The 9,031-nt window shown below is 33.7% G+C and overlaps 1 long non-coding RNA gene across 4 annotated transcripts; it reads right to left on the bottom strand.

Moving 5' to 3' along the window:
- Positions 1 to 3,470: 3,470 nt before the first annotated feature.
- LOC122608465 lies at positions 3,471 to 8,130 on the bottom strand. 4 transcript variants are annotated; one of them, XR_006325228.1, is made up of 5 exons: positions 7,941 to 8,130; positions 6,546 to 6,630; positions 6,334 to 6,474; positions 5,718 to 5,892; positions 3,471 to 3,623 (listed from the first exon to the last, which is right to left on the bottom strand). It is a non-coding gene; the product is annotated as an uncharacterized LOC122608465 (long non-coding RNA). The 4 variants fall into 4 exon arrangements; XR_006325229.1 differs by lacking the exon at positions 3,471 to 3,623 and adding an exon at positions 5,392 to 5,594; XR_006325227.1 differs by lacking the exon at positions 3,471 to 3,623 and having other exon boundaries at positions 5,644 to 5,892.
- Between the last annotated feature and the right edge of the window lie 901 nt (positions 8,131 to 9,031).

The raw sequence follows: 9,031 nt of genomic DNA, 5'->3' as shown, positions 1-9,031 counted from the left end.
TCTAATTGGGTACCATTCTAATTGTGTTAATTATAATTATCTATTCTTAAGTTTTTATAATTTTCAAACTAGTTAAAGAACTGGTTGCATCTTTGTTTGAAAACTCTCTTGTTTCCCCGTAGATTCTTAAAAAGCAAGATACACAAAAAGTCCAAATGATATAATGCTCTTTTCGGCATAAAAGAAATTCTAACTACATTCACATTATTTTAACTTTATGTACATTTGGCTTTTGTCTTATTGTTGATTATTTTGAAAATCCTAAGTACATTTACAACCATTTATTTTTTAAAGATACCAAACATTTTGAAAACTAAATCTTTCTCACTATTAAAAAAAAGTTTATTTTTTCAATTGCTTATATGTTATCTTATTAAACAATCAATTTTAACATTATTGCAATTAAATAAAAGTAAGTAAATAAGTAACTCCCAATGCCGTCTTTCACGGGTTTTGGGTCCCAATACCATCTTCGACGGTATATGGGAGAGGTTGATATGTATACAGCCTTACCTCTACCAAAGGTAGAGAGGCTGCTTCCAGGTTCTACCATAGGTAGAAAAGGACCTCCAGCCTTGCTAGGCATGAAGATCGAACCCATGACCTCTGTTTCCAGAGGCATGAGCTCTAACTACTGATCCAACCCAGTTTAAATCCTTTATTTATTTATTTTAAGTAAATTACATTTTTCGTCCCTGAAGTTGGCACGTTTTTCACTTTTCGTCCCTTAAGTGAAAAATTTACAGTTTTGACCTTAAAGTTGGCAGATTTTTTCAATAATTGTCCCTCGCCAAACGTCGTTAAGTTTCAGCCGTTAAGTCGGACACGTGCAAGTGTGCAACACACCTGAGGGACTCAAAATGCAAAAAATGACAAGTTCAAGGACGAATACTGAAATTTACTTTTCTGTTGTCATCATCTTCATCTTCTCCGGCTGACTTTCGTCGAAAAATTCACCGGAAAACTTAAATGCCGATATCTCACTCGTTTCTTCGAATTAGACCATAAAACCACCACCAAACTTTTCAAAATTAATTTCCGCACGAATCATAACCAAAAGATTTCAGATTCAACACTTGCCGGAAAACTCAAAATACCCATAACATGGATTTTGAGCAATATTTCTGTACGATTTAGCTTATTCCAAGAATGCAATATTTCTATTTTTGCAAATAAGTCCATGTTGGATTAGGTATACGTGCTTCTCACTAAGACACTAATGGTGTGCCTCATTTATTATTCCATAAGCTCTGCACCAAAAAGAAAAGTACAAAATGGGGAGAGACCTTCATGTGGGTTCGGTTTTTGTCAATGAGGCAAAGACATAAGATCAAAAAATTACAAATATATATAAAAGGGAGCAAAGAGGGACGAAAGGACCAGGAGGTCTAACAAGCCCCGACAACTCAATTATTTCAGATCAAAAATTCCGATCATCGTCACCTGATTCTTAGTTTTTGTAATAGAAGTTCAAAGAAATTTACAGTTCGTCATTTGGTTGATTATAGCTCTTGTTCTATATTTTGTATAGAAACTTTAAATCCGTTGTTCGTGAAATCCTTATGTCGAAATCTCATTCTGAAAGTTGTTACAAGTTTACTATTGATTAATCTAGTATTGTGTTAAGTTTCATCACGATTCGTTACCTTTCATTTTTGGCGATTTAGTTAGATGTTAGTTTCATTGTAAGGTTTTCGATATAGTTTACTGGTCAATCGTTAAGGTTATTAAGTTGTTACAATAGTTAGATTAGTAGATTGAGGTAACCGATTCATTGGATCTCGTTTCGGTTATAAGTTATTCGCACTCAAAGTTGCCAATTCATACAAGTTCCATGCTAGTTTGTTGCTTTTTTTGGTCAATTGGGTCTTGGTTACAATTTCATTTATGATGCTTTTAATTTACATTTCATGAAATATCGACATTTTAAGATTTTTTTAGTTAGAAGTCGTGCGGAAATTAATTTTGAGAAGTTTGGTGGTGGTTTCGTGGTCTAATTCGAAGAAACGAGTGAAATATCGGCATTTTAAGTTTTCCGGCAAATTTTCCGACGAAAGTCAGCCGGAGAAGATGAAGATGATGACAACAGAAAAGTAAATTTCAGTTTTCGTCCTTGAAATTGTCATTTTTTGCAATTTAAGTCCCTCACGTGTTTTGCACGTGTCCGACTTAACGGCCGAAACTTAACGACGTTTGACGAGGGACGATGATTGAAAAAATCTGCTTTTAAGGTCAAAATTGTAATTTTTTTCACTTAAGGGACAAAAAGTAAAAAACGTGTCAACTTCAGGGACGAAAAGTGTAATTTACTCTTTATTTTATACACACTACTCAATTTAAATTTATCAATATTTATATATTGTTAATCTTATAGATTTGGTTAGATATAAAAAAATATTTTTTTTATCATCCATTCATTTAATTATTTTTCTTATATTTATTTTTAACATAAATTTTAAAAACTTATGAAACCAAATATGACATTTTCATAGGATTTTTCTTGTATTTATTTTTAACATAAATTTTAACATATATGAAACCAAATATGATATTTTCATATTATTTTTCAATCCCTAAACACAAAAAACAAGCATATGTAACAACAAATATGTTCCTATTTTAGATTTAGCCTCAACTGCAACTTCATTAAGGCCTTACACTAAGCGGTCGTCGACCACTCTTCTTTGCCTCGTCGACGAGGATAGCTTAGGGAGCCCCTTCATCGATGGCTTCTTCCTTCGACTGGTTTCGATAGATCGAAGAGGGTTGACGAGGTATGTGGTCCGCAAAACGCAAAAACAAAAAAAAAAACTTTTTTTTTTAAAATGCAACGGTCGGATTTGTATTTTTTTTTAATCCTCCTTCTATATATGCTATCTTCACTCTTCATCAAACCATTTCAAAAAACCATTCCATAACCATTCAATAAAACCATTTCATAAAACCATTCCATTTCAAAATGCAGAGGCATTTATGGACTGAAGCCGAACTTCGTTTGGTGGTCATGTGCTGGATATGGATGACTGAAATGCCTAACCTACACGCTTCGGATGTGTCCATGTGGACCTTAATATACGAAAGGTTCAATGCAAACACGCCTGAACCTCCAAGGTCCAAAAGTCAACTACTAGCTAAATTCATCAAAATTCGCGTCGAATGTAAGCAGTTTAATCCAATCTATTCGAGGTTGAAGGCACATGGGACTTTATCGGATGAGATGGTTTATGTAACGGCCCATCAAGAGTACCGGACGACTTATGGGAAGGACTTCAAATACGAGCGGTGTTTCCAGGAGCTTATGAATGTTCCCATCTTTTATAATAATTAAGTGTGCTTTCGTTTTTTAATTGTGTTTTAGCACTTTGAATTGTGTGTTGTCTGTTTTTAAGTATTGTAATGTTTTTAAGTATTTGAATAAAATAAGTCTACTTTAAGAACATAAGTTTATTCATAATTTTAAAACATTAGAAGCTTAACAAAGAAAAACATACAACATAATATTAAAATAAGGCCACTTATTTCTTTTGGGGATAAACTGCTCTGGCGATGCTGATGAACTCATTCAGGGTGATGACCGCACAAGCAATTTCTTCCACAGCATCTTGAATCTTGTCAAATTTCTCCTGCAAATAAGTAAATTATTGACACTCAAGCTCAGTACAATGGCCCGTTTGTATATATTTGATTTGTTCTTCACACCATTTCTGTTTCGCTTGAAGTTTTTTACCAATTTGAACAAGGTTGTCTTTGCACATTTGGTGGTTGAGGATATCAGCCATGATACTCTCATTCACTTGATCGACAGTCATTTGTGGTTTTAGGTTAGGGGCATTTGATGAAGAAGCCATTGCAGATGTATAAAAGTGTGAGTTTTGAAATGAAATATCTGGTAATGAGACAATATTTATAGTTGAAGTCACAGACGCTCCTCCAACATTCAAAATTCAAAATATTTACATTTACAGTCCCTCAAACGGCCAAAAAATATTTACATTTATAGTCCCTTAACGGCTAGCTACATTATCACTCTATAAATAAATACCTAGAACCTTGACCAGTTTCATCACATTATCTGCTAACTACATTATCAATATTCAAACTTGTTTCATCTGCTAATTCACTTACCATTCCAAATGGCTTCATCATCCTCCTCATCATCATCAAAAAAGAACATTCACCAACCTCGTTTTACCGAAGATGAGATGAAAGCACAAATAATTGAAGATGTCAAAGAGGACACCCTTCTTCAAAATGAACTCTCTGGGGACCTGCTTTACCTACGGAAGAAGAGACACCTATGCGACCAACACGTTCATGAAATAGACGCACCAGGTCGTAGGGTCTCGAAACACGAAGAGACATATTCTTATTATTTACAGGATGAGAGCAAAAGGATGAAGAGGGCGATCAATTATGTTTTTAAGGCCGGTCACACGTTGACCGACCAATGCACTTGGGCAGAATCGTTCCACGACAACTGCGGAGAAGGCAAATCAACATGGGAAGTGAAATGCCCAGAACACAACCTGTGGTGGGCCAATGAAACGGCTCACCGTGAACTAGGAAAAATGTCAATCAAAGATGATGAAGAATAATCGTAGCTTTATTATCTATTTCGTGTTTTAATCATGTACTGTACTTTTTTTAATTATGTATTGTAATGTTTAACTTTAAATAAATGTTGAATTATTAATATTTTGTTTAAATATAAAATAAAATAAATAAAAAGTGTAGAAGAGGTGTGGAAGAAGTCTAGAAAAGGGGTTATAGGGAGTGATTGTGGAAGAGGTGGATGAAGAGAGAAAAAAGCTGATGTGACAGTGTAGAAGTGATATGGAAAAGGTAAAAATGCGTCTTGCTTAGTGTGAGGCCTAAGATCGCTCATGTTTTATGCACGTGAATTCGTCATTTCACTAGCAAGAAGGACGATTCATGAAAAATAAATAAATTTGAAGACCACAAGGATACTTTTTTTGTGAGAATATATGTTTTTTCTCCTCCGACGGGCTCCGAAACCAATTAGACTTTGACTACAAAGTTCTTCATTCATACTTTGTCTACATTTTTTTTTTTAATGATTAAAGGATATGTACGACCGATAAAGTAAAAAGGAGATGATATTTTTACAGTTATTTTTCATGAATATAGCATAAGGTACAAGTTGTATAACATACTATAGAAGTTAGTAACGCACAACTGAAAAGAGCGACTAAAAATAACAATATCATCGCAATAGGTTTCTATGTGATTGTAAGAACCTAACAATGCCAGGCTATATTTGTGTCCAAAATAGTTACATTTAAACACTTTCTAGATCCAAAAACAAAACACATCACAAGTACACAACAAAATGCATTAGAATGCCAAGCAGTATGACAAAAAAAAGTGGGTCAAACAAGTTGGGTAATAGTAATATAGAATCTTGATCCATGTATAGGTACATAGGTCAATTTTGGTCATACATTATCTCAACAGGTTTACAAAATTTCCTAGTAAAAAGGGAATGGATCAAGTTGGTCAAACTCATCAATAAAAATGCATCAAACTACAGAAAACCTCCTAAATCATGTTTACTTCATAATGAGGGTTTACTCCTGTAATCAGGGAGAAAAAAAAAAAATTCATACTCGTAAACCATACCCATTCCAAACAGCATTGCTTGCTCATTTTGCCACCACTAATATGAAAATGAATAGAATTTTTGGGAGAGAACTTACAGTAGGCACAATAACGGTTATATTAGTTGTTGAAAGCACTCTGGGCTACTATAAATGCATAAATTTGTTAAAATCCTTGCTGAGTTAATTCTAAGCAATGGGTTATCCAAAGCAGCAACAAGGTTCTTGATAACTTCCAGTTTCAGTATACGAGGACAGGAGGCCAACCAACTACCTGAGCCAAACAAAATAAAACTATATCAATCATCTTATTTACCAAGAGAAAATGAGTTTTATTGCACACTTACTTAACAGCAGGAAGATTAGAACTGTTAGACTTTATTCTATTGCTGTGGAATCGAATCTTTAAGCATGGCAGGCTAATTAAAGTCCCAAGTATTTTAGGACCGTGATTTAGTGAATGTTCGGTTATGTTTCTTCAGCTGAACTCCAACTCTAGCAGATAAAGCAAACTCTCGAAATACTTTAGGGTATGTTAATGGACTTAGATGTTTAAGCCAACTGTGTAAGTCAAAGCCCCACACCCCCACCTATATGCCTATTAAAAGAAGCCCTTTGCCAGTCTAGATATATAGCAACAATATTGCAGACAATTGTAGAAATCCACAAATTATATCAAGAGATTATGTAAGATTAAAATAAGAAGATAACTTACCCATCCGAGAATCTGAGGATGCCCACCTTCAGAATTAGCAACCGGGTACTGATTTGTACCTTCACCACCGGAGGGTATCCTTGGAGCATCTTCATAAATCTTATGATCAGAAATGTGAACCTCTCCCAATATTCTTGAATCCTGAAAAATGGGTACTCTTGTAAAGGGTCTTGGAATTGAATAAATAAAATTAAAGTTACAGTGAAACTCACATAATAGCTTGAGTAGACTTATCAAGGATAAAGGGCCTAAACCCAATATGGCAATAATGTCGGCAAACGTCATAAAACTCCAAACCTGTGACAGCAAGCATACAACCAGTGTCAAGTAAAATCAATCAAGAAACTTTAAAGGTGAAAATTATGATAAAACTTGTTTGTTTCATGACCTTGATGAATGTTGGAGATGTGGCCCTTAGATGTAATTGGGTGAAGAGAAAATATAAAGTGAAGATTAAAGATTAAACCATAGAGTTGCAAGTTTCAAAATGATAAATAAAACAAGCATAAGACGTTATAATTATCATGATGGGATCGACCCTTGATACGCACATATTCACTTGCACATACGTACATATAAGGTGCTTTAGCCTGAGTTGGGATGCAAAATTGAAAACACACACATATATTAGTAGTTATAGAAAACAGGTCAATATTTTAATGAAAATAGCGTAAGCTCTTAGTTCCTTATAATTCAAGTTTGGAGGTCCAAGTTTAGTCAAAATATACAAATAGCTATATCTCTATAAAGTCTACATGCTACCACGTTTGTGAATCATTGTATGACAATGACCTAACAATAACACTTAATACTTGATTTGATTTAATCGGATTAAGCCGTATCTTGAATGTTAATTCATTAATCCATGTCTAGGGGTCGTTGTGTAATTAGTAGTTTATGTATTTAGAGTTGAGTTTGTAATGTATATAAGTTTAGGGGTCTAATGTGTTAACAATAAAGCTAATAACCGAATGATAGTTTTCGGCTGTAGAAAGTTAGTTATGAAAGGTTGTGACTTTGACTTTTGGGAAAAGTCACAATAGTAGTTATTTATGGAAAGTTGTGACTTTTCATAAAGATTCACAATGGTTAAAAATATGTTTATATATAGAAGTGTCCGTCCATTGTAAAACTAACAGAATTCATTATATACAAAGTGTGAGTTTATATGTGTGAGTTTTGTTCATGGATATGTTTGATTCAAGCCCGAGATGATCCGGATGGGCCAACACCATAGTTCACAAGTGACAATAAAACTCATGTGTCAATTTAAACTAATTAGTTTAATATCTCATGGCCATTACTAATAGAAATCTATATAACTTGTTACTAGACAAATTAATTAATTCTTTCAGCTTTGGAGTTTTGTTTTGTTTTTTTTTTTCTTTTATTGGATGAATGAATGAAATAATGAATTGAAAAATGAGGTTGTTTATATAACCAATTAGGCTGGAGAATCACAAAAATGTTAGCCTATAATTTTGGGATTTGCAAGCCATACAACTTACAAATGGTATAGCAAATCAAAAAAACCCAAGTTTTTCACTAATAGTATAAAAGCGAAAACCTAGATCGGAACTCATAAGACAAAAATCAATAAAACTTACCATCGATTTTGTGAGTGGCGATATGCAAGGGAGATAGCTGTTGCGAGTTGTGGCAGTGCAATTGTGATTAAGGGTGGCCGTCAGTAGTGGTGGTTTCACAGTGCTACAGTAGTCAGTAGAGAGAAGTTGGTGGTTTTGAGAAGGAAAAAAAAGAGGACAATATGTTACAGACTACAGAGGATATGGAGAGTGTGAGCTTTAAAATAAGCCCGGCGTTAAAAAAATAATTTCAAGGCCCGCGCAAATTGGGAGGGGGATTCCCTAATATACCGGTAATGTTGAACTTTGGATGAAAATCTTGACTCGTATCAAAATTTTTTAATTTAAAACTTTTTTAACTTAACTTAAGTTGGGAAATTAACTTTACGGAATTTCTTGGCAAATTTGATTATATAATTTTAATTTTAAAAGTTAATAACTATTATATCCGAATTAGTTGATCGAGGGGATCTAAACCGGTTTAAAGACTATTGATTTAAAACCGGTCTTCATTAAACGAGTTTAGAAAGTATTTTTTTATAAAACCGATGAAAAGAGACCGGTTACTGTTTTAAAACCGGTCTTCATTTATAAAAAAACACCTTTATATGCAAGAAAACCATTTAATTATAAAAAACTGCTTTCCATATTCTTTATAAAATTGGTTTCACAATTTTTTTTTTCCGAAACCAATCTTTATGAGGGGTTTTATGTAGATTCTGTAGTAATGGCACCGTTGGCTTCCTGAATAGCATACTAGCAAATTATCGGCTTCCACCAATTCAAGATCACCCGTCCATTATACTAAGGTCTACAAACTCTTATCTAGTAAAAATCTAAGTAATAACATTTGATAGAAAGAAACGAGTGAATGCTAAGTAAGAACTAAGAAGAAAACATATGTGTAAAGGTGAATGTTTTTTTGAAAGTTTGATTGGAAAGAGAATGAATGTTATGGGGATAAAAAGAAGGGAAAATAATTTGTGTGTGTATGTAACTTGTATTCAGCTACTATTGTAGGAAAGAAACTTTGTTTTGATTCATTGTATGTAAGTAACTTACTAAAACTGAACGAATCGTGTAAATATTCCGCTTAGTGTTGATGTGGCGGT

This window comes from Erigeron canadensis, chromosome 7 (genome assembly GCF_010389155.1).
Source record: "Erigeron canadensis isolate Cc75 chromosome 7, C_canadensis_v1, whole genome shotgun sequence".
Taxonomy (NCBI): Eukaryota; Viridiplantae; Streptophyta; class Magnoliopsida; order Asterales; family Asteraceae; genus Erigeron; species Erigeron canadensis.
Note: the sequence above shows the minus strand (reverse complement) of the source record. Positions and strands in the feature narration are given on the sequence as shown.